At 40.5% G+C, this 24,453-nt stretch overlaps 1 long non-coding RNA gene across 2 annotated transcripts in view; it reads right to left on the bottom strand.

Moving 5' to 3' along the window:
* The window catches only part of LOC132405416 (uncharacterized), a 77,589-nt gene that overhangs the window by 36,476 nt on the left and 16,660 nt on the right, over window positions 1–24,453 (bottom strand). For both annotated transcript variants that reach the window (XR_009515862.1, XR_009515863.1), the window contains exon 2: window positions 10,913–11,014. This is a non-coding gene — a long non-coding RNA (uncharacterized LOC132405416). The remainder of the gene's footprint in view (window positions 1–10,912; window positions 11,015–24,453) is intronic.

The raw sequence follows: 24,453 nt of genomic DNA, 5'->3' as shown, positions 1-24,453 counted from the left end.
CTGCAGAATTTCTGCAGTTACTCTGATACAATGGCAGAAGAACAAAGTGGCATTTTCAGACAGTTCTCCAGAGATTCTGTCAGTTTTCATTGGACCATGCAAGAAATTGTTTTTTTTTCTCCCGTTTCTAATGATCCACTCTGCGTAAACTCATGAGGCTCTCGCCTGGTTTAAATAGGAATCCAAAAGCAAAATGCATCAGATGCTGGAAATTTGAAGTAAAATCATATTTGGCAATATCTCTGGAGACAGAAAATAATGCTGTCATTTCAGGTAAATGGCCTTTCATCAATTCTCCATGCACGCTGCCTGACAGACACAAAGCATTTGCATTGCTTTCAATCTTATTCTTGCTTTTATCAAACTCCTCAACCACAAACAAATCCACAAAAGTGTACCTCAGAAATAGAAAGAAAGTGTTGAGTTCTGAATGTGGGGACATTGCTCATTTTTATTTTGTTATTGCTGAACTATCCAGTTCCTCTGGGCAGGTCATGTTAAAGTACTTGTAGTACACTCACTTTCTCATTAAGGTTGATTAATTCATATTAACCAAGTTTCAGTATCTCAATGACCAGACTCACACATGCTGAGCCAGTTGGAACGACGTAACATTCACTCTGAGCTCCACATACTCTAATTAGTTTACAATCTGATTTCTGCATTGTGGCAATAACATCTTGTCCTTTCAATGGCCTTGCATTCTGCTCCACAAAAGCTGTACTTTTAAAATAGAAAATGTAGTTGGTATCTGGAATGAACAGTTAAAAACATTTAATTTGAAAGAGCAAGTCATAGGTGGATATGGAATTAGAGCAGGCAAATTGGATAAAGGTAGGTGCGATGGGGGATGTAAATGTGATGGGCCACAGTGTGTTTCCTGGCTGTACAACTCATGACTGTATGATGAGCAGGGAAGTGAATGTGTCCTTTTGATTTTTTTTGGAGAATAAGACTGGATAATTTCAATTAGCCTTGTGCTGCTTCCAATTCAGCAGGTGTGATAATGCAAAATCAATTCAACTCGCAATGGGCAATGATGCATAATTAATTAGATTGAAATAGATTTTCTAGTGATCAAATTGATACGATTAGATTTAACCATTAAAAAAGCTGTAGATTATATTTTACAATTATATGTTTCCAAAGCTGGCAGCCAAAACAAGACCATGACAGTAGCCGGGTGGGGTCCATCATTAACTAAATATTCTGGTTAAAGATATTTACACATTTAGTTATTTCTTTTGGCTGGAAACTTAATAACAAAAATCAAAGAAATGAGAGGTATATCGAGTCAATTGATTGCTTCAATTTGCACCGCAGAAGGATCTGCGAATATCCCTAAGTGAAACAGAGGATAATTTCAAATAATAATTAGAAACTTGTGGTGACTTTGGTTTAATGCTGTCTGTGTAGAGCTTGCATGCTCTCCCTATGATCACATGGATTTCTTTCAGGTTCTCCAGTTTCCTCTCACGTTCCAAAGATGTGTATGTTGAAAGGTTAATTGACCATTAAATTTTCCCTAGTATGTAGATGGGTATTAGATTCTAGGAAGAATTGATGTGACTAGTGATGTGCTGTGGGGATCAGTGCTGGGTTCTCCTGTGACTAGTTGTGTGCTCACAGAGAATGGTACTGGGTCCTCTGTTGTTTGTCATCTATATCAATGATCTGGATGATACTGTGGTCAACTGGATCAGCGAATTTGAGGATGGCACTAAAGTTGGGGGTGTAGTGGACAGTGAGGAAGATTATCATGGCTTACAGAGGGTTCTGCATCTGCTGGGAAAATGGACTGAAAAATGGCAGATGTAGTTTAGTGCAGACAAGTACAAGGTTTTGCACTTTGGTAGGACCATCGAGGTTAGGTCTTACACAGTCAATGGTAGGGCACTGAGGAGTGTGGTAGGACAAAGGGATCTGTGAATACAGGTAAATAATTCATTGAAAGTGGCGTCACAGGTAGACAGGGTCATAAAAAAAGCTTTTGGCACATTGGCCTTCATAAATCAAAGGAAATGGGAGATGGGAATAAATCATAAATCAGGAGATGGGATGTTATGTTGAAGTTTTATAAGACATTGGTGAGGCCTAATTTGGAGTATTGTGTGTCGTTTTGGTCACCTACCTACAGGGAAGATGTAAACAAAGCTGAACTAGTGCAGACAAAATTTACAAGGATGTTGTTGGATCCAGAGGATCTGAGTTATAAGGAAAGATTGAATAGCTTAGGACTGTATTCTTCAGAATGTAGATTGAGAGGAGATTTGATAGAGGTATACAAAATTATGAGTACAGTTAAGTTAAATGTAAGCAGGCTTTTTCCACTGAGGTTGGGTGGACTGCAACCAGATGTCATGGGTTAATGATAAAAGGGGAGAAGTTTAAGGGGAAAATGAGGAGAAATTTCTTCACTCTGAGGGTCATGAGAGTGTGCAATGAGCTGCCAGCACAAGTGGTCCATGAAAGTTTGAGTTCGATGTTTAAAAGAAGTTTGGATAGGTACATTGATAGTAGGGGTATCGAGGGATATGGTCCCAGTGCAGGCTGATGGGAGGAGGCCATTTGAATGGTTTCGACACGGACCAGAGGGCCATTTCTCTATGATTCTATGACTCTATAAATGTGAGGAAAATTTACTGATTTAGAGGAGGATAGGAGTTGGGACAACATTTTGATACTATATAGGACATTGGTGAGACTGCACATGGAGTGTTGTGAACAATTCTGGGGCTATATGATAGGAAGCACGTGATTAAGCTAATGAGGATGCAGAAATGATTCAGAAGGATGTTGGTGGGACTGGAGAGTTTGACTTATAAGGAGGGATTCTTTTCCATGGAGCCAAGGAGATTGAGGGATGAACTTACAGAGTGTTTTTTTTAAATCATGTGGGGCACGGATAAGATCGATGTTTACAGCCTTTTGCTCAGAATCAGTAAGGTATACAACTAGAGGACAAAGATAAATGGGAAAGATTTAAAGGGGGTTTGAGAGGCAAGTAAAGCGGATTTGTGTGTCGTGGGAGATGGATGGTCTCTGGCTGTTTGCCCAGAGACCCAAGATCTTTGGGTACAGAGCTTGGAAAAAGTGGCGCAATGGACTTCTAACATCATAATCAGTGAGTTGTTTGTTATGTCTCCCCTCTCGCTGTGAAATGGAGACACCTCTTTCTCCCTTATTAGGGAGAGAGAGAGAACCTGTGGTATGTTGAATGCTGGGTGAACGAGTAGCCTTTGGGGTGCTGTAAGTCTGTGTCTTTGCTGTTGCTTTGCTGTGCGCTTGAGTGCTTGGTGGTGGGTGCCGATGTTTTTTTTTGCTGGTGGGGGGGATCATTGTTTTGCTGCTCCTTACCCATGGGAGGGGGGAGCTGGAGATCTGTGGGGTTCTAACATTTAGCTGTCATTCATTCTGTGGGGGCACTCCTCTGTTTTTGTGGATGGCTGCGAAGAAAAAGCATTTCACAATGCGTATTGCATACATTTCGCTGACATTAAATGTACCTTTGAAACCTCAGAGCATTCAAAAAGAGTGTGGTGGGTATATGGAATGAGTTGCCAGTGAAAATAGTAGAGGTGGGTATAATTATAATGTCTGAAAGATATTTGGATTGATACATAGATAGGAAATATTTAGAGGGATATGAGACAAATGCAGGCCAATATTACATTGGCACCTTAGTCAGAATGGATGAGTTGGGCTGAAGGGCCTCTTTCGGTTCTGTATGAATCTGTGTCTCTAATAGTACATCCAGATTACTGTGCACTGCTCTGGTCCTCTTAACTTAATAAAAGGATGTGATAGGATTGGAAGCACCAGGCTAATAAATCAAAAGAGAGGGTTTCCCTGTCAAGACTGTCTAGGTAGTTTGGTCTGTATTCCTTGGAGTTTAGAATAATGAAAGTGAACCTTTTCAAACATATACAGTACTGTGCAAAGGTCTTAGGCACACATACATAGCTAGGGTACCTAAGAGTTTTGCAAAGTACTGTAGTAATTTTATGTGTTGCATTGACTGCTGCTACAAAAAAAGAACAAATTTTGTGGCATATGTGAGTGATGATAAGCCTGATTCTGATATGGGTCACTATTGTGGACTGAGAATGGGAAAAGGGGAAGGGGGAGGTGAGGGAGCAGGAAGCCCCAGAGAGACATTCTGTAATAATCAATAAACCAGTTGTTTGGAATCAAATGACCTTGCCTGGTGTCTCAGGGCTGGGTGTGTCTGCACTCATGCCATTTTTACCCATGGCACTCCTCTGTCACCTATGCCACACCCTTCCTGCAGCATTCCACCCTCGCAATTCTAAATATCCTTTGCTCCCACCGGATTTACAAACTTGCGCTTCCCTCCACGTTGACATGCACAGTACTGTGCAAAACACTTAGGGGTGCTACTTATATATTGTATATATGTGCCTAAGACTTTTGCATAGTACTGTAAGTTCAAAAGAGAGCTTGAGAAGGGTAGATATTGAGATGTTTTTGCTCATGGGAAAGTCACAAAGAAGGGGACATAAAGACAAAATAAGATGCCAATCATATAAAATTCAAGCTTCTTCTCAGAAGATAGTGTATTTCTAGAATTCTCTGTAAGGGTATTGGAAGGCATATCATTCCATTGATTTAAGGTGGTTGGATAAATAGTTGAAAAGCTGGGGAATTCTGGGTTATGAAAAACTGTTACAGCCAGAAGATAAGCCCAGCATATATCAGCAATGACTAGATTGGATGGTTTGCAGGTTTTGCGTCTTGCTGGCCCACCTAACCCTAACCCTAATCCTACTCCTGTTTTCTTGCGTTCCTGTGTTCGCCCTGCTACCTGCACTTCTCAATTACAATCAAGAGGCAAAAACTTGACAATCCCCTTCAAAAATTGCTGATGTTGCATTTAGTTTTCTAAATTCTGGAGTTCCTTTGCTAAATCTCAATATTTTCTTATTCTCTTTCAAAACATATGTGTTATTTGTGCTGTGTGTTGCATGTAGTGCAATGTGTGCTGTTGGTAATGTATTTTTCAACTTGGCCCCGGAGGAACACTATTTCATTTGGCTATATTCCTGTATAGTTGAATGATAATTAAACTTGAACTTGAACAACTGCCTTTTAGCATCTTTTCATTTAGAGATAGTTAGTTTTTGTCTGATAACATTCCTATGATGCACCTTGAAATGATTTATAGTATAAACACAATCTGTTGCTGTTACTGCAGTTTGACTCGATATACAATATCACACAAAGATAATACTTACATTTACAACTGTGTATGAACACAGTCATGTAAACGACTGTGTTTCAGTAAGTCTGATCTCACAACTTAGAAACCCACATGCCAATGAAGCTGAAGAACTTACGTCAATAAATCTTGTTAATTAGAGGATATTACTATAAGAAATAGGCAAGATAACAATAGGTCAGGGGTGTCAAACTCATTTTAGGTCACGGGCAGGATTGGGCAAAATGCAGCTTCATGCGGGCCGGATCAGTCGGGCGCGTGCGAACGCAGCTTTCATTGCCTCCGTTTTTTCAGCCTGTTCTCATGTGTCTCAGTCTCTGCTATAACTACAAAGTGTTTCACTTCACAAATTCCGTTTCTTATGAAGAAGACTGCTGAGCAAGCATTATTTTTATGATTGGTATTAACTTACAATCATAGGCTTCATATCGCCGGGCCATTAATAATTAAAATAATAGATCCATCTAAAATGACCTCGCGGGCCGGATATAATTGTACGCCGGGCCGGATATGGCCCGCGGGCCTTGAGTTTGACACCTATGCAATAGGTCATTAAAATCTAAATGGTTAACTTGCATCCATCATTTGACTCATGTTCAACCCTGCCTACTGGGCTGCACCTGACTCCAATCCTACATAATTCAGTTGAACAAAAGGATAGATAGTAGTGAGCAAAATACACCCTCCTGGACTGTTAGACATCTCTCGCCATATAGCACCAAAACAAGTGTTCACCAAGTGTACACTAACTGTCATGTGCCCTGATCCAATGATCCTTCACATCCCCATCAACATCCCCAGATTTTACCGCGCATCTACACACAAGGGGCTATTTGAAGTGGACAATGAACCTACCAATGGAGTAACTTTAGAACCCTTTAAACAGGATAGAAATATGTCACCCATAACGCCAAAAGACAGTCGAAGTAGCAAAGAGGAATCAGAAAAAAAATCTAGCTCCATTGAAGTAAGTGAGTCAACAGATGTAGAATAGACCCTTTCTCTTTCTATAATGGAAATTTATTTTACTTTAAGTTAGGTTTCTCAATTTACTTGGTAATTAGTTTATATTACTGAGATACAGTGAAATCTTTATTTTGCATGCCATCCATACAAAACATTTCAAAATATAATTATATTAGCATAACACATTGGAAAAGCAATAACAGGATGCAGATTATATCCTGCATTATATAGTGTTACAGTTACAGAGAAAGTATAGTACAGTTAGACAATAAAATCCCAGGGCCATGACCAGGCAGATTGTGCAGACAGAGTTCATAGAAGAGGCCTGTTCAATAGTGGGATAGAAGATGTCCTTAAGCCTGGGGTGGGGCTTTTGTATCTTCTGTCTAAAGGAAGAGCAAAGAAGAAGAAATGTGCGGATGGGTCAGGTCTTTGATGAATTTGGCTGCTTTTCTGAGGCAGTGAGAAATGCAGATGGAGTCCATGAAAGAGGCTGTTTTTTTGTGTTGGACTGAGCTGTTTCCACAATCTTCTGCAATTTCTTGCTGTTTTGGACAAAGCAGTTGATATACCAAGCTGTAAATTGTAATCTAAATTGGATGTTTTCTATGATGCAACCATAAAAATTGGGGTGGTTCACCTTCAGAAACAGAAACAAGCTGTCTTTCTCTTACAAGCTGGTAAGTTATTTGACCCTTACCCTCACCTTATAAAAACCAAAAGTTAATAAAGATTGGTTTATTTCATGTAGCACTGTTGGCCTAAGTCAGGGGTTCCCAACCTGCGGTCCATGGACTCCTTTGTTAATGGTATGGCTCCATGGCATGAAAAAGTGATTGGGAACCCCTGGCCTAAGTCCATAGCATGACTACAATGTAGTTAGCAGCAGATCAGTATATGGCACTGTTCCTTCCACTGGAAAGACTTGGTGAAAATAAAGAAAATGGGGATCACCAGAAATGTTATCAAAGCAAAAATGAGCCACAGGTATGAGCAACTCAGAACATTGTGTACGTTTTCTAATAGTCATAGTACAAATAAGGATAATGAAATAATTCAGGGTTGATGGAAAGATTGAAGCAACAGAAAGATTACATTAAGTAAATAGGACATTTTTTCACTAGAAAATAGATTAGAATCAATATTATTGGTGCATTTGAAATTAGATCATGTAAAAATAACAAGCTCTAACATTTTGCGTCGAACAATAGAAACACAAGGTACTCTGCATTGGCAGAGAATTGCACAAAACTGATCAATAGAAGGAATATTTCAACAAGCCACTGGTCAGTCTATTTAACTGCTTCCAGAGGTATTGTTGAAAGCAGTTAGAATTAATTCATTCAAACATATAGAAAAATATTGTTTACAATATAATGTATTACAAGTTGTTTAAGACCCTGGCACGTGAAGTATAACACGCTTAGGAGAAGTAGGTGATATTGGCCCTTTGAATTGATTTGAGTCTGATTAGTGATGATAAATTCAAAGACAAAGTCAAAATAAATGTATTGTCAAAGTACATACTACCCTGAAATTCATTTTCTTGCAGGCATTTACAGGAAAATAAAGATATGCAATAGAATTCATGAAAACCATACATAAACAAAGACTGACAAATAACCAATGTGCAAAAGAAGACAAAAAAATACCAGGAACATGAGTTGTAGATTCCTTTAAAGTGAGTCTGTTGGTTGAGGAATCCACTCAGATTCCTCAATAACTATTCCTGAATGTGGTGGGGTAGGACCTAAGGGTCTTGTACCTCTTGTGTGATGGTAGCAACAAGAAGAGTTCATGGCCTGGATGGTGGAGGTTTTTGATACTGCCTTCTTGTGGCCGTGCTCCTTGTAAATGTGCTCATTTGTGGGGAGTGCTCTTCCTGTGATAGACTGGCCTGTATCCACCACTTACTGTAGATTTTTCTGTTCTGGACATTGGTTTTATTCCATACACAACCAATCAGGATATCCTCTAATGTGTTTCTTTAGAAGTTTGTCAAAGTTTTAGATGGCATGCTGAGTCAACACATTCATCTAATAAAGTAAGAAGTAGAATTTCTTTGAAATGATAATGATGAGGAATTTAAAGTTAATGACTCTCTCCACCTCCATTCCCCTAATGAGGACTGGCATAAAGACCTCCAGCATCTTCCTCCTGCAGTCGATAATCAGCGTTTTGATTTTGCTGACATTAAATGAGATGCTATTTTTGTGGCACTATTCATCCAGATTTTCTATTTCCCTCTATATGCTGATTCATTACAACCTTTGATTCAGCCAACAACAGCAGTGTTGTGGACAAACTTAAATACAGCATTGAAGTTGTGCTTAGCCATGCAATCCAGGGTATGAAATAAGTAGAGCAGGGGGCTAAACACAGAACCTTGTGGTGCATCTATACTGATGGTGTTTGTGGAGGAGGTATTGTTGCCAATCTGAACTGACAAGGATGAACAAGTGAGGAAATTGAGGATCCAGTTGCATAGGGAGATATCAATACCTAGGCCTTGAAGCTTAGTGATTAGTTTTGAGGGGATGATAGTATTGAATGCTGAGCTGTAGTCAACAATGACCATCTTGATGTGTCTTCACTGATCTTCACTGTCCAGATGTTTGATGGTTGAGTGAAGAGCCAATGAAATGGCACCTGTTGTTGCCCTGTTGTGATGGTAGGCAAATTGGAGTGGATCCAGTTCATACCTCAGACAGGGGTTGATATGCTTCATGACCATCTTCTCAAAGCACTTCACCAGAGTGGATGTAAGTGCTACTGGATGAGGCAATGAGGCAGATTACCGTGTTTTTCCAGGACATAGATGTGATTAAAGTCTGCTTCAAGCAGCTTGGTACTTCAGACTGCCAAGGTGAGAGTTGAAGGTATCTGTAAACACTCTAACCAGTTGACCAGCATAGACTTTCAGTACCCATCCAAGTACCCCGCCTGGGCCGGATGCTTTCCATGGATACACCCTCCTGAAGGATGTTCTGACATCAGCCTCAGAAACTAAGATCACAGGGTCTTTGGTGGCTGTAGCAGTTCATGAAGGTGTCATGATATGTTGGTCAAAGCGGGCATATAGGACATTGAGCTCATCTGGAAGCGAAACCTTGTTATTTGGTTTTGTGTTGTAGGAGACGATGGCATTCAAGCCCTGCCACAGCTGTAGAACATCCTTCTGTAATTCAAGTCTTGTTCAGAACTGCCACTTCACATATGAGATGGCTTACCTGAGGTCATGCCTGGACCTCTTGTACTTTCCTGGATTCTCGCCATTCACAAAAGTTGCACTTTAGTGTTTTTCAGTTTGTTCGTTCTCAAATCTTTCAGCTACAAGCGGCAGACTTCAGCAACAGCATGCCACCTTGCTTCAAGTTAGGTCAGCTCTAGCAGAGGACCTTTTGACCTTCAACAATGGAGAGCATTGAAAGTTTGTTCTGCAATAACTTCCCTAACAGAAATACTTGTTTAAATCACGGAGTTTGCATGTTTACATGTGACTATTAGGATGGGGGAACTGTGGTCTAAAGTCACCTGCTCTGGCAGTGGCATGGGTGCCTGTATAATTTAGACTCTTTAAAGTTGCCTGATATGTCATCTTTGATTTCCCTAAGGCCAATCAACAACTATTTCATTGTGCTTTCTGCTACATGCTTCCTCACTGAAATATTCAAATGTGTTTACTGAGACAGAACTGATGCGTCAAACAGGCATTTGGCATCTCTCTGTCCTGGGGACGTGAACAACTGGCATTTCACTTTGTCTAAGCTAGTGTCTGTAGGATGCAGTTGGTATTAAGTTGGTTGCTACAATAGTCAGACCAAGTAACAAAATATTTTCTTCACCACACTTCTCAGGTGGAGTTGCCAGTGCTGCCTGGTGAAGCAAATTTTTCGTTATGTGCAGGAAGGCACAAAGCTGAAAAATGATGCCTGGGAGTGGAATGAGTTCAAGAAAGAGCTCCTTTGTACCTGCAAAATCAGAAGGGCTATGAGTTGAGGTGGAAATGAGGTGAATTACAATAGTTAAGGGATGGCCATGGTATCTTGGCCCCTGCCCCATAGATGGACAAAGATGGTCAGTCCAAAAATGTCAAGCTTCTCAAGGGTGGTTGGGTACATGTAGAACTGAACGCAGTTTGCTTCTGCTGTTGTGACATGTTACACTATGTTCCGCTGCAGAAAGGGAAGTGTTATAGAGCATGTACAGTAGAGAAACAGCCTGGTTGAATAGATGCAGGCCATGAAATGAGAGTATAAAGTTTACAATGGTGGAAAGTGTGTGAAGTCATTGGAATGTTTGATCATATCTTTAATTAAGAATTGAGAAGTTTAGCTACGTTGCATTAGGCAATGTTTGGTTATTGGTGCTGTTATAAGGAGATGGGATTTTATGTAATCACTGACCTTCATCATGTATGATTATTGGATTTTGTTCATGTTACTGTAAAAGAGAAAATGTTGGAAACACACAACTTTCCGAGCGGCAACTGTGGTAGAGAAAACAGAGGTCATGTTTCAGGTCCAATACCCTTTATCATAACGGAGTTTGTAACTGAAATATTAACTGAACTATTGTGTTTCCAACATTATCTATTTTAATTCAGATTTCCAGCACCTTCAGCATTTTTTTTTGTAGTTGGTTCTAGGGCCCTGACTACCTACGTTCACCTCAGTACCTGTCTCAAGATGGTGCTTGACTCTGTACCTGTATGTCTTCTTGATCACTGTGGATGGATGACCTTTTTCTTCTCCTTCAGTTGGTTGACCATTAAGACTGGACTACCTGGATGCCTTTCTCCAGTAACAGCTGAAAAACAATTAACAAAAGAATTTTAGGCTGGCTTTCATCATCACTTGGCCTTGTTGAGTACATAGACCAAGTGCAGTTAGTAACGTAATTGGTGGAAATATACATAATTCACAACCACTGACATTGAGTTGGACTTTCACTTTCAGAAGCTGGTCTGAGGTGCTGACAGAATTACATAAAGGGTTTTTTAGTGCACTTTGTGATTAGTTGTTTGGTGTTCAATTAGTGAGTTGCTATGGCTTTAGTGAAAACCTACACTGGTCACACCAATGCTCTAGGATGATTCCAGAGTTATTGAACATGTTGGCCAATACAGTTGTGTTGAAACTGCCAGAGTTTTGGGAGCAAATACCATCGCTTGGTTCATACGAGCAGCAGCCCAATTTGCACTTCAAGAAATCTCTGCTGACAACACCAAATATTTCTATGTGATAACTTCACTCAGGAACTCTACGGCTGCAAGAATAGTTAGTCTAATTGAACATCCACCTTAACATGATAAATAGCAATCACGAAAGCCCAACTTTACAAACATTTGGACTCTCTTTGCCCAGCTGCAGCAATACCAGGCTGTCAAAGCTAATGGGCCACCTGTTGTCTTGTCTGGGAAATCGTCATCCTTGTTTTATTTTTTAAAGAACTCTTTGCAGAAAATGCATGATCAAGTTCACATAGCCGTCACTAATTCACCAAGTAAGGACAATAGGGAGCTTGCTAAAGCAGCTGATAGTCTACTGTGAGCATGGCAACAATGCATCAATCCTCCTCCCATCTCTACCTCAAGAAGCCCAGTCAACAAGGCCCCCAATATAAGGATGCCCGCAGCTGTAAAACAGACAATACTGCATTTGTGTTTTTACCATCACACTCGCTTTGGTATGAACGCTGGGAAGTGTCAACTGCCTTGCAACTTAAACAGTACCAGCACTTTGGGTCATTAGAGGTCTATGAACACCGTGTGTTCCAGCAGTCAGGGTTGTCTACTGTTCATTACAGGCCCCATTTCAGCTCAACACTTCTTCTTGACATGTGTGTTCAAGTGAGTGTGCTGCCAGCATTGTCTATGGATAAGAAGCCAAAGAGTGATGAAACTTTGCTGGAGGCCACCAATGGCAGCAGGATCCAGACTTACAGGACACGATGAGTCAGCTTCAGTGGGTGACGTTACACATGGGACTTCATCCAGGCTAAAGTGGCTAGACCTCTGCTCGATGCAGGTTTCCTGTGTGAGCAAAGTTTGTTGGGCAATCTTAAAAACTGCTGGCTCATGGATGTTAATGACTTTGAGCTGTTGTGCTGCTCCCCCCAGTAAGTTCTCCACAATGACTCTGTCAAGCAAATGCACCTCCACATGTGAGTTTACTCGACTGCTGGGCAAATTCTTAAACCTCACAAAGCCCACATTCTCCACTGCAGTCACAAATCATGTAATCAGGCACCATATTTCCACAATTGACCCTCCAGTCCATGCCCGCATGTAGACTGGCCCTAGAAAAGCTGGCAACCGTGAAAGCTGGTTTATGAACATGGAAAGATTTGGTATTGCACACGGGTCAGATAGACCCTGGCTTTGCCCCTCCGTATGGTCCCTAAGTCCAATGGTGGTTGCCACCCATGTGGCAAGTACTGGCAATGTAGCAAGGTCACGTCCTTCAATTATTACCTGGTCCCACACATCCAAGACTTTTCGGTATGTTTAGCCAGAAAGCTAATATTTTCCGAAGTTGATTTAATAAGGAACTGCTATGTGTGGTATAAGGAAAGCCTGTGTGCTTGGAGAACATTCCCAAAACAGCTGTGATAACCCCATTTGGCCTCTTTGAGTTTCTCTTCATGCAGCTTGGTCTGAAAATGCAGCACAGACTTTGCAATAGCTGATGTACTCTGTATTAAAAAACTTACATTTCCTTTTTGTTTCCCTAGATGACATACTTATTGCCACTGCATCCCAATTCTAACATGTATTCCATCTCCACACGCTTTTCAAGCATTTAAGCAAACATCAGTTGATTATTAACCCTACTAAATGCCAGTTTGAATTGTCAACCATTGACCTTCATGGCCATCGCATCTCCACAGAAGGTGTGAAACTCCACCCATCAAAAGTAGCCGCTATTATTTCCCGTCACCTCACACTGCTAAAAAACTACAGGAGTTTTTAGGCATGGTGAAATTCTATCGCATCTTCAGTCTGTGAGCTGCTGCTTGCTGTGAGTGGTGTGCATGAGCAGTTGGTCAGAGGCGCGTGGTTGCCACTCGCCTTCTTCAGCCACCAGCCGTGAGCTTCACGGTCTCCATCTGTCTGCCTACCATTTTTGTTTTCTTCTAGAGAGTTACCATTTTATAGTGTCCATTGACCACAAACCCCTCATACATGAGATGGCCGAAATATCAGACCCTTGGTCTGCACGGCAGCAATGCCAGCTGGCCTACATATCTGAGCTCACAACACATCAAGTGGAAAATAATGCCGTGGACGATTGCCTCTCACGGCCAGCCGTTGAGGCTGTACGCTTAAGGGTTGACTATGCCAGCATGGCAGCTGACCAGGCTACTGACCTAAAGGATCTAGGCTTATAGAACAGCAGTCACTGGCCTGCTGTTGGCAAGTTTGGGGAAGGTGTGGTGTTTATCCTGAGTGCTGTCTCAACCAGTCGCCCTTGCCCCACTGTGCCCGCAAACTGGAGGCAGACTGTTTTTGACTCCATACATGGCTGGAAGACCTCAGAGAAACTGGTTGCACTGAAGTTTCTGTGGCACAGCCTACGAAAGGATATGTGTGATTGGACAGCGGCCTGCGTGGATTCCCAGTGGGCAAAGATTAACCGTCATGATCAGGCGCTATTGGCACCTTTTGAAGTCCCAGAGTGATGGTTTGACCCTGTCAATGTGGACTTGCTTGTCCTATTCCCCACCCCACCCCCGACCCACAGTTTCATGCACCTTCTTACCTCCTGGTGTACTGTACCACGAAGTGGCCAGATCTCATCCCCTTAATATCACTGATGGCCACAGACATGGCTCTGGCACTCATTAGCAACTGCGTTGCTCGGTTTGGCACTCCATTTGGTATTTCCCTTGACCATGGTCCCCAATTCATATTAAACATCTGGGTTGCGATGGCCCAGAACCTTAGAGGTAAGCTGAATCATGCCATGGCATATCACATGCAGTCCAAAGGCCCATACATGTGGTTTCACTATTTCTTAAAGATTTCTCTGAGGGCTTCCTTCACTGATGAACGTTGGCATGATCATCTCTCATGGGTCCTGCTGCAGCTCAGAACAGCTGGAAAATAGGACCTGCAGTTGTCTGTGGCAGATTTGGTATACGGGCAGCCATTACAAGTACCAGGTGATTTCATTCCTGATGCCATGACCACCTGGTCAGCCTCTCTACAGTGTCCTTTCCTCCTCAATAAATTCAATTCCTTTTCACTTAATCCTACCTCGCCTCATGGGATACAGCACTCTTGGGTTCATACTGAGCTACATTTCACCTCGTTTGCTTTTGTCCGCCGTGACGCACGCCAACATCCCCTTAGGCCCCCTTACAATGGCCTGTTCTGCATTTTGGAAAAGGGAGAAAAGATTTTCGTAGAGCAAACATGAGGAAATCTGCAGATGCTGGAAATTCAAACAACAACACACACAAAATACTGGTGGAACACAGCAGGCCAGGCAGCATCTATAGGAGAAGCGCTGTCGACGTTTCGGGCCGAGACCCTTCGTCAGGACTAACCGAAAGGAAAGATAGTAAGAGATTTGAAAGTAGTGGGGGAAGGGGGAAATGTGTAATGATAAGAGAAGACCAGAGGGGATGGGATGAAGCTAAGAGCTGGAAAGGTGATTGGAGAAAATGATACAGACCTGGGGAAGGGAAAGGATCATGGGACGGGAGGCCTCAGGAGAAAAAAAGGAGGGGTGGGGGGAGCACCAGAGGGAGATGGAGAACAGGCAAACAACTAAATATGTCAGGGATTTTCGTCATGGGTAAGAGGAGTAAACCTGGATGTATTTTTGGTACATTACCTAAAAACTGGCCCACCAACATTTGGAGAATTCCACTGCCAACACAACTTGACCATAAGTGCCAACATACCTCTGGAAGAGCAGAGGCACCTGCCGTTCCTCCATCTTTGGAACATAGTACCCAAGCCAGGCAGCTCATCCGAGCTCCAGACTGGCTCACAATGAGGGTTTTAGTGAGTTCTGGGAGGGGGGTGGGGGTCATGTAACATAATTGGTGGAAATGTATATAATTCACAACCACCAACATTGAGTTGGGGTTTCTCATTAAGAGGCTAGTCTGAAATGATGATGTAATTATATAACAAGTTTTTTAAGTGGATTTTATGTTCAGTTTTTGATGTTCTGTAAATGAGCTGCTAAGGCTTTTCTGAAACATAAGAATGCCTCCTCTATTTTGTTGGTAAAAACCTACAATCGTTTATTGGTGAAATTATTTTGATGGATCACACTATGAATCTTGATTGTGGCCTGCATATGGTCAAATAGGCAGAAACTGTGGATCAAGATCTCAATGCACATTTTCTTGTGACTTTCGTTTTATTCTCCTTCATCGTTCAAAAATTATTCGAGGGCACAGTAATGCTAAATAGGGTTAAGAGGACAAACCAGGAGCATTATTTTAAGATAAGCAATGCCATTGGAAAGAAGTGTCCTTGGCTCTCACTGGTGAATTCTGAATTTAGAAATGAGATCAGAAATAATTTCTTCACACCAAGAGCAGTTTATTCTTAAAATAGACTTGTATATCATTTTGTGGGTACAGGATGTGACAGGAGATCTTTCTTTTTAGACAGATGGATTAAGATAGTTTAATTACTGCCCTTTTTTCTTATAAACATTATCTGGGAAACTTAAGAACTTGCCAGTAAGTTGTTTATCAACTAAAAGCTTTATCCATAAACTTGCTTGATGGCATGTGGAAGCTGAATTTCAAAATCTGTTTGTAATTTATTAACACGCTCAAAAGTTCAGCAATTTAACTTTTTTGTCACTTAAGCAGTTCAAATAAAATTGGCATCAAATATAAGATTATGGTTTCAGTGAACTATTTCTCTTCAAATTGAGCTTATGGGAAAAGAAAGGACAAAATGAGAAGGTCGTTGTGAAGACTGTCAGAAGCAATCTTTCCTTCATGAAGAAGAGGAGAGAACGGGCATAAAGGAATGATTTGTTTTTGCAGAGAGAAGTGATGGACAGGCTATGACTTGTCTTGCAATAGTTGGCTGATATCCGGCTTGTGGAAATTATGTCCATTGTTGACAGATGTTTGAAAACAAATAATATTCTAACAAATGTGTAATTATGTTAGATGACAACAATTAAGGCTGCATCCCATATACAGGTGATAACGTTACCTTTCAGAATGCAAATATTCATATTGGAAAACAGTTTTCCCTCTGGCCAGTGGATGTTTCATTTCTGCATGAATACAATTCCTCATAGATCACTTGCATTTCTTGAGTTGGGTGTCTGATCAGCTTGTCGCTTTGTGCTATTCAGTTGTCAAAACTCATTCTGTTTGCTTAAGCTAAGCAATGCCGGGAATTTGTGAGTTCTCTGTGTTCAGAGTACTTGCCCAAAACTTGACCCGCAGCGAATGATGCAAAGAACCAATGTTATTGCAGTGAGAATGATGTTGTAGTGTACTGGGAGATGTAAGGGTTATGGGAATATCATGCTGCAATACAGTTCAGATGAGAGTGTCAGCTACCTCATCTCTGTACTTGTAGAGGAACTTTGTGCTTGCATGATTTAATCCATACAAATATCTCCTCTCAATAGCTTTTTATTTTAATGAAGTGTTTTTGCAGGCAACCTGCATCCATTAATTGCGATGCAGGCAGCATGCCAACTTAGTGTAGTCTGTGCATTTCAATGGCTTTGCAGCCAGTCACTATTAACCTTTCTTTTAAGTTAGAGCATTTGCAGTTGTTTTTTTATATCCTATCCCACCGCTTACTCCTTCATTGGCTAGTTGCTTCTGATCGGAGCCAATAATGTGAGTGGCCCCTTCCAGTTAAAGCTACCCCATATCTCTTAAAGAGAAGGTCAGTATACCTGAAGCAGATGCTGGCAGCTGTTCTGCAAGATGGTAACAATGAAAACAGGGTCACGTACTATCATCCACACAACAAAAAGCCAGAAGCCAGATGCAGACACTGGATGTGAATTTGAGGGACAGTACTTTTGCATGTGATGATGATACAAGCACGAGGACTGGTCAACCAACGAGCCCAGAGTTCCAGTCTGGACTTTGGGATCCCATCATCAGCTAGTCTGGGGTTTGATATGGAAGTTCAAAGCCAAAAGGTTGATCTGAAGTCTGGAAGTCAAAGCCTAGGGACAGAAGAATTAAGACTGGAGTCCTGTCCTGGAGTTGGAGGACTGTCTGTGTTTTGGTGGGTGGGAGAGAAAGGGGGCATGTTCTGCTGTTGTTCTGTTTTGCTCTGTTCACTGTTGTTCTACCGAGCATTGATGGCATGCTACGTTGGCTTCAGAATGTGTGGTGATACTTGTGGGTGTGTTGGTTGTTAATGCAAACAGAACATTACTCTGAATGTTTCTACATAGATGTGATAAATAAAGCGGAATCTCAACCTCGTGATCCTTTCAATATTATAGGAAATATGCCATTGGCCTGAGGGGTTTACCCACCTTCATGCCTTTCAGCCAATCCAGCACTATCTCCTCCTTAAACTCAAAATGTCCTAACACATTAGTATGCCCCAATTTGTTTAAGTACTGTATCCTCAAAATCCTTCTCCTCATTAAATGCTGACATAAATAACTTACTTGCACTGAATCCAACTATAAACCCATTCTTTTATTCTTGAGTGGATCTACCCTATCCTTAATTATGCTTGTTTTCTTAATATAAGTTTAAAATTCATTGGTATTCTCCTGGATCCTGCTCACCAAGGACATTTCACAGCCCTTTGTGACCTTCCTATCTGGCTGTTTGAAGCACTTTGCTGCTATCTTTATATTCCACAAGGGCCCTATCTGATTTTAGCTTCCGAAAGCTTACATATGCTTCCTGTTTCTTCCTGACTATATTTAGTCACACTTACAACATCTACCAATATGGCACACAAAGCACTTCGTCCAGAGTTTGTTCCAGGAAGGCATTTTGGAGCTCCAAGGATACATAGCATCCAACAGAGGTTACAACAATCCCATTTTCTTACCAGTACTGTTTGAAGATGGTGAATGGAGCTACCTTGATCAGCACTCAGTCATTAAATTTATTCTGGCACAAAGACCATTTCTTAAGTTCCATTTCTTCGGATGCAAAATCAGGAAGCTCTTTATTGGTCACAGCTCAGCATTCAATACTAACATCCTCTCAAAACTAATCAATATGCTTCAAGATCTTGGCCTCAAATCTTCCTTGTGCAATTGGATCCTCGATTTCCTCAATTGCAGAGCCCAGTTGGTTTGGACTGGCAACAACATCTCCTCCACAATCTCCATCAGCACAGGTGCACCACAAGGCTGTGCGTTTAGCGTCCTACTCTACTTGCTTTACACTTGCATATGTGAAGCTAAGCACAGCTCCAATGCCAGATTTAAGTATGCTTATGACACCACTGTCATTGGCCAAGTCAAAAGTGGTGACAAAGCAGATTATAGGAGGCAGATTGAATATCCAGCTGAGTGGTGCTACAATAGCAACCTCTTACTCAATGTCAACAAGATCAAGGAGCTGATTATTGACTTCTGTAAGAGGAAACTGGAAGATCATGACTTAGTCTTCATCAAAGGATCAGAGGTAGGAAGGGTCAGCAACTTTAAATACCCCGATATTACCATTTCAGAGGATCTTTTCTGGGTCCAGCACGTAAGTGCAATTATGAAGAAAGCAGGGCAGCACCTCTACTTCCTTAGATGTTTGCGAAGATTCAGTATGACATCCAAATCTTTGACATACTTCTATAGAGGTGTGGTGCTGAGGTGGAAACCCTCACATTCACTGGAAGAATGTACAAACTCTTTACATACAGGGGTGAATCCAGGTCGCTGGTATTGTAAAGCATTGTCCTAACCACTATGCTACTGTGCTGCCCCATTATTATTATTTCCTTTTTTGTATTTGCAGTTCATTGCCTTTTGCACATTGGTTGTTTGCCTATCCTGTTAGATGTGGTCCTTCATTGATTCTATTATGTTTTTTGACTTCACTGATTATGCCCACAAGCAAATCTCAGGATTATAAATAGTAGCATATACGTACTTTGGTAATAAATTAACTTTGAACTTTTAAAATCCTCCCATCCATACAATACTGAAAAAAAGCTCAATTAAACTGTCATTTAATTTTTATTAGTATTTTTCTGTTAGTACTCATTTAAATTTAAATTTTCTCTGTGTTAAATATTAAACTGAGGTAGATATCAAGGTGATTTGTGTGATGGATCTTGAACTAAACTTTATAAAAGCAGAATTTTTATTTTAAAAGATAAGCCTGACAAAAATATATAAAAAACAGCATTCATACCAGCTTTTCATAAATAACATTGGTTTGAACTAAATACTATATAGGTGATATCACACAATTGGTCATCGCTGATTCCTGTGTTTCATTTCTCCATCCACTCTCTATGTCAAAGTCAACTTTCCATAAAGCCTTATTATTTTTGAAAATGTCTCCTGAGTTCTTCATTGGTTCTATTAGTTTTCGGACTCCTGTAAATTAGGGCAACCTTTATACATTTTCTTTTATACAACAGGTAGCATTGGCAGGCATCTTCATGGACCCATTCTCCTGCCTGAATCACTGTCTAGGATACCTGCACACTGCATTTACCTGGGTGAGGTGTAGGGTTTCAATCTAGCTGCTCCCCTGAACCTGGGAGCCAATCATCTTGAGAGTAGCAAAGTCCAATAGTGACTGCACTTTGGGTAGCTGAACACTGGAACATTCATTCCCCTTGGGAATATTGACGGCAGTCAATATAATTTAGCTCACAATATGCATTCAAATCCTATGATTACATCAACAAATTGAATCTTAAAGTAAACAAATAATTTGATACGAGAATTTAAAGCTCTGATAGAATTGTAGATGTACTTTTCATAACTAAAAATGGTACTCCTTTAGGTTTTTCAGGTGAAGCATTTTTATCAAAGAGAGCGCTTGATGATAAATTCCTTACAATTAATTTTGCTTGTTTGCACCTCTAATTTAATTCACTCTTTATTGAAGCTATGACCTTTTGCTGTCATTCAACAAATGAACACATTAATGACATGCTCCATGAACTTCCAGTAAACATATGTATATATTTGCTACAGTTGCCCCCTTGACAGTTATAGACACTATAAATATTCGAGTGCATGGCACTTACAAATGCAAATTAAGCATTTTATCTCCATTGTCTTGAATCTGAAAAGGGAAAAAATAACAATAGCTGTAATGAGGTTGATCACAGTTTTCAGATTAGATGGAGTGGTTAACAGTCAGTGGAATAGAAAGCTCCATGAAATTGTTAAAACCTTTGTCAGCTGTTTACATTTGCAGAATACTTACTGCAACTACTAGTCTGCTGAGGAACTCAGTGGGTCTACCAGCATCCTACATACAACTATGTGGTTGCAAGTTTGTATTTTAAAATGAATAGAAAACACTCAGCAGAGGACTAGGTGGAACAGCAGTTCCACATAGATTAGTTAAACCAGGAGTCTATTTCTGTGCTGTAGTGCTCTATAACACTATGACTCTACGATTTCACCAATTATCATCATAAATCTGACAAGTTAATTTAATATGACTAATGGAAGTCCCAGTAACAATTGAATTTATAACCGTGTTATGATGGAAGTTTAGCCTGCAATTTTAAAAAATCTCTATGCATATTACATCAGATTAGCATAATTTATTATTCAGTTTTCTTATTTGCATACTAGATTTACATAGAGGTTTTTGCAATGATGTTTTAGAATAATTGATTAAAGTGCTATGATGCTGAATTTATTGGGCGATATAGATATGTAGCAAAGGAGAAAATATGGTCCTTTGAGCCTGCCCCTAAAGATGCTGTGGTATTTTCAATTCTCCGAAATAATTAATCCTCTCTCAGCTGTATACGTTTTGCTTTCAAATTCAAATTCCTCCTGCCAGATATGTCTTTTGTGGTAATGTACCAGATTGTTTAAAACAAATTCACAAGGAAACTAAAGACGGGAATTGACACAACAATACTTAGATTCAAAGGAAAATGATAATTATGGCAAATGAGTTACAACTAATTGTTGTAATGGATTTGTTGCCACTCAAATCTGTATGGAAAGTTACACTTTCATTCTTTTCCAAGCTTTTACACACAGGCTGCACTTATGCATGTATTTTGCTTGTTCATTTTAAAGTAACCTTATTTAGCAGATTGTCACAAAAATTAAGCTAAAAAGTTTTCCTCACTGACCAAGATGATGCCCTTAGTTCCCCAAAAGCCTTCATTAAACCAGCCGATACCATGTGTGACCCAGTCTAGGCACACCCAGGCTCGTTGATACAATGCTGGTGAGACTGGTGATCAGATTGTCTACATCAAAATTAAGTAAATTCAAAGGATATCAAAAAAACCTGCGGTAGTGTCAGCTGAATTCCACAAGTGAATGGATGTTTTGTAAGTCAAGAGATATTTTCAAATATTGGTATGTGAAATGTGTTGTGCATTTTCCTATACCATTCTAGTTGGGTATCACTCTAACTCACTTAGACATTGAGTATTAAGAAAATATGACTATTTATTGAGACAGTATAATCTTATTTAAACTGGTGCAAACAAATGCTACAATAGGTAGCTCACCCTGCATGTCATATTTTATTGTAGCAACCCACTAGTCTTAATGAAGCAATTTTTCTTCGAAATTGATAGCCTTATACTACATTAACATCCATAAGGTAACAGAAAATGACAAGAGTATCAAGAAAATATAGCTGTTTATTGGGTAGAGAAGGGTAAGATTTAGCACTTGGAAAACAGGAGCTCAAGGTGAAATATTTGAACTGGCCTTGATGAATGAGGTGAAAAACCATTGACCTAAAATATTAAATCCATCTCTTAAGAGAAGCTGAAGCATGGTACAAATAGATGATGTATCCATTTATATAATTTATATATAACAAATGATGATTGAAAATAATATCTCTTCCTTTCTGACAATCCACATCGGCAAACCTCAAGGATGCGATCTTAGCTCTTGACGCAAGTTGTTGGCAATAAAAGGACATTTTGCCGAAGTGAGATACATTGGGTTGCGTTCTGTTGCAACAACAACCTTGCACTCAACATCAGTCAGACTACGGAACTGATTGTGGACTTCAGGCAGGGGACATTGATGGCAGTGGAAAGGGTAAGCGCTTTCAACATTCTGGTTATCAATGTCTCAGAAGATCTATCCTGTGGCAAACGTACTGATGCAATGATGAAGAAGGCGCATCGGCAGCTATGTTCCATTAGGAGTCTGAGGATATCTGGTATTTTGTCAAAGACTCTAGCAAATTTCTGCAGATGTACCAGGCAGAGCATTCTAACTGGTTACATCATGTCCAGAATGGAGGGGCCGCTGCACAGGATTGGAGTAAGCTGCCAAGGATTGCAATCTCAGCCAGCTCCATCTTGACCATGAGTCACCCCACCATCAAGGACACCTTCAAAAGATGATGCTTCAGAAAGGCAGTATCCATCATTAAGGACCCCCACCATCAATGGTGTACCCCTTCTCATTGCTGTCATCAAAGAGGAGTAGTTAATGTTGTTCCATGACTCAAGAAAGGAAACGAGGATAATCCTGGAAACTAAAGGCTGGAGAGTCTAATGTCACTGGGGTGGATGCCTCAGGGTAGGATTTATGAGCATTTGGAAAACTTTAGCCTAATTAGAGGTAAGCAGCATGGCTTTGTATGGGGCAAGCTGTTTCATAATAACTTGATTGAGCTTTTTTGAATGTGCAGGAAATGGAAGGACATTCAGTCTGCAAAAAGGATTAGTTTAATTGGGCACTTGATTACTAATTAATTTGGCACAACACTGTGGGCCAAGGGCTGGTTCTTTTACTGTAGTATTCTATGTTCTACTTTTAGATTAGGATTAATACAACAAAAAAATGAAAAGAAGAAAAGTCCTGCATCTATTTAGCAAGGAGCCTTTCTGAAATAATTGAACTTGAGCTTAAAGGACTGAAGAGAGTTTGTTTGAAATGATTGTTCCTCGAGCCATTGAGTTTTAGTAAAAAGAGCATTAGAAGTCAGGTGGGACTAAGAATTAGAATGGCAAGCATTCATAGGCTCTGGATCAGGCATGCAAGCTGAAAAGAGGTAATCAGTAAAATAATCATCACATGGATAGTTTTTAAAAGCTGCAAATGCTAAAAATAAGAAGTAGAAATAATTACTAGAAACATTCAACAGGTCAGGCAGCCTCTATGGAAAGAGAAATGGTTAACTTATTAAGTCAAAGATTTGTCTACAAAACTAGGAAATGGAGAAATCATGTTGGTTTTAAGTTAATTGAGAGTGAGGGTGGGAGGAAAGGGCAAAGGGGACATTTGTATTAGAGTCAAGCCTGGGTTGTCATTAGGAATAGCTTAGATGCAGCAATGCAAATGATAAGTCAATGAACAGAGAGACTGAGAGAAAAAACTGAGAGAGGCGTGAGATCCTGTTGCTGTAGGAAATATGTCCAGCATATCAGGCTGCACTAATGAAGAATGGAAAAGTAACCAATATTGCAGATAGGTGATCTGCAGCAGAATAGGCCAGTTCTACTAGCAACAGAGAAAGTGAGATTTCTGAAGTTAAAGAAATTTGAGATTGAGTCCAGAACACTAATAAGTGCCAGGTGGAAGATGCAACACTGTTTCTTGAGCTTTGACTTCAAAGATCCAATTTAATGTGTACAATATACATCCTGAAATGCTTTTCTTCACAAACATTCATGAAAACAGAGAAGTGCCCCAAAGAATGAACAATAGTTAAACATGAGAACCCCAAAGTCCCCCTAGCTCACCCTCTCCCGCGCATAATGGGCAGAAAGCAAAAATCCCCCTCCCCCCACCGGAAAAAAAGCAAGCATCAGCACCATTACCAAGCACTCAAGCGTGATCAAAGCAATAGCAAAGATACAGACTTGCAGTTACCCCAAAGGTTTCATGTTTCATCCAGTATTTGACATACCGCAGGCTCTCTCTCTCCCCCCCTAATAAGAGGTGTCTCCATTTTCCCATTGAGCGGGAAATATAACAAGCAGGTCACTGCTTTACAATGTTAAAAGTCCGTTACCTCGCTTTTTTTTTTAGCTCTGTGCCTGAAGATCGCAGTTCTTGGGTCTTCAGGCACACGGCAGTAGATTTTCCGACTCTCCCAATGACACACGGGTCTTCTGCCATGACACTGACACCTGT

This window comes from Hypanus sabinus, chromosome 2 (genome assembly GCF_030144855.1).
Source record: "Hypanus sabinus isolate sHypSab1 chromosome 2, sHypSab1.hap1, whole genome shotgun sequence".
Taxonomy (NCBI): domain Eukaryota; kingdom Metazoa; phylum Chordata; class Chondrichthyes; order Myliobatiformes; family Dasyatidae; genus Hypanus; species Hypanus sabinus.
Note: the sequence above shows the minus strand (reverse complement) of the source record. Positions and strands in the feature narration are given on the sequence as shown.